The following is a 1,655-nucleotide window of genomic DNA, read 5'->3' on the forward strand; positions in this document are numbered from 1 at the left end:
GCCGCCCCCGTCCCCGTCCAGGCAAGGAGGACCACGGAGGACGCAGCCCCTGGTTTCGGACCGTCTTGGAGTTCGAGTTCGGTTTGTTGATTCCTGAAAAGACCATCAAAAGTTCTGTCCAAAAGGGGGGAGGGGAGGAAGGGCGAAGCGGAGGGAGCTGGAGGCAGCGCGCGCGGCGTCCGGGGAAAGTTGCGGCGCAGCGGCGGCGGGCGCGAAGGGAAGGGGCAGCGCGCGCGGTTTCTAGCCACCCGGGTTTTCCTCGCGAACTCCTCGGAGCGAGCCCCACGCCGGCGGAGACGGCGGCGGCGATCCTCTACTCCCGCCCGCCAGCCCCACAGAGAGCCGAAGTCTCCAAACCCAAATGGGGTGGGGGCAGCGCTCAGAAGCCCAGCAGCTCCGCGGATCCTCCCGACCCCCCGCACCCCGAGTCTGGCTGACACTGAAGCGCTTCGAAACGGTGGCGTCGCAGTCACACAGCGAACCAACACAACACTTCTCAAGAAAACAAAATATTCGCCAGGAAACTTACTTTGCATTTAGTCTCTATTCTTTGGGGGATGCAGTTTAGGTCGGCTCGTAAGAGAAGCCCGTTTTGTCCAGGTTGGATATTGTCTACTTATGGATCAGCCCTTGGGTGAGGGTTTATTTTAATTTATGGCTTATGCATTCTTTTAAGGTCGATTTACATGACCTCCGGCTACAACTAAGACAGCCGAGGAGGGCACTCCAGTCGTCAGTCGGCCAAACCCACAATTACAACAGCCCTCCCCCGGTCTCGGTGTGGCGGGGAGTCTCCCGGGGCGGCCGGAGGCCCGCTTTTCTCGTTCCTTCTCTCTTCTTTCCTCGCGTCTCTCTTTGTTCCTCCGTTCTGTATGCCTTTCTTTTGGGGGGATCACGAAATCAGACGTGATACCAGTTTGAAAGTTTCGGTCTAACTTTCCCTGCGCCCAGCCGGCAGCGACGACAGACCCGGCGCTCACTGAGCCCTCGGGACGCTGCCCTCTTGCGGGCACGGAGGGCATTACCACCCCGCGTCCCGTCTGAGCCTTCAAAGCCTAACCCGCGTCTGCTTCCCCACCGAGGGCACAACCACGCGCGCCGCACACAGGCTTCCTCGGTCACACACTTGCGCGAACTCCGATGAAATACCCACCTCGAACTTCGCGGAGACTTACACATTCATTCTCCTCGTCACCTGACTTCTCGTTCACCTCATCCCCGGTCCCACAGATGTGAGTGTCTGTGCGGGAGGCGGAGGGGGAGGCTAAGGTGGCCGAGAGGGCAGACAGATTTCCGGAGAATACTTAGGATGGCGATAACAGCCTTCTGTTGTCAGAGCCTGCGTGGTCTGTCTCTCGCCCTGCCCTTTGCCTTAGTGTCCTACGCACACTTATCTGCAGCTACAACATGTGTTTTCTCGGAGTTGACTGGGGGGACAAGAAAGCCAGAAGCCCGCCACGCAGATCTGTCACCGCCTCCGGAACGAGGCGCAACTCTCCGAGAGGGGGACGCATCCTGGGATCCGCGCGTCCCCCAGCGAGCGGCGGGCGCTCGGGCCCTCTCTGCCCGCTCCGCTCCGCGGCGGCCCCGCGGAGCGCCCTCCTCCGCTCCTCCTCCCCCGCTCCCCTCCCCAGCCGAGGACGGAAGCCCGCCCC

The 1,655-nt window shown here is 61.5% G+C and overlaps 1 long non-coding RNA gene across 1 annotated transcript in view; it reads right to left on the reverse strand.

The window, feature by feature from the left end:
- LOC110596482 overlaps positions 1–1,655 on the reverse strand; it is a 385,377-nt gene that overhangs the window by 270,672 nt on the left and 113,050 nt on the right. The window lies entirely within an intron of this gene.

Source organism: Carlito syrichta, unplaced genomic scaffold (genome assembly GCF_000164805.1).
Source record: "Carlito syrichta isolate Samal-C Ts95f unplaced genomic scaffold, Tarsius_syrichta-2.0.1 Scaffold309476, whole genome shotgun sequence".
Lineage (NCBI taxonomy): Eukaryota > Metazoa > Chordata > Mammalia > Primates > Tarsiidae > Carlito > Carlito syrichta.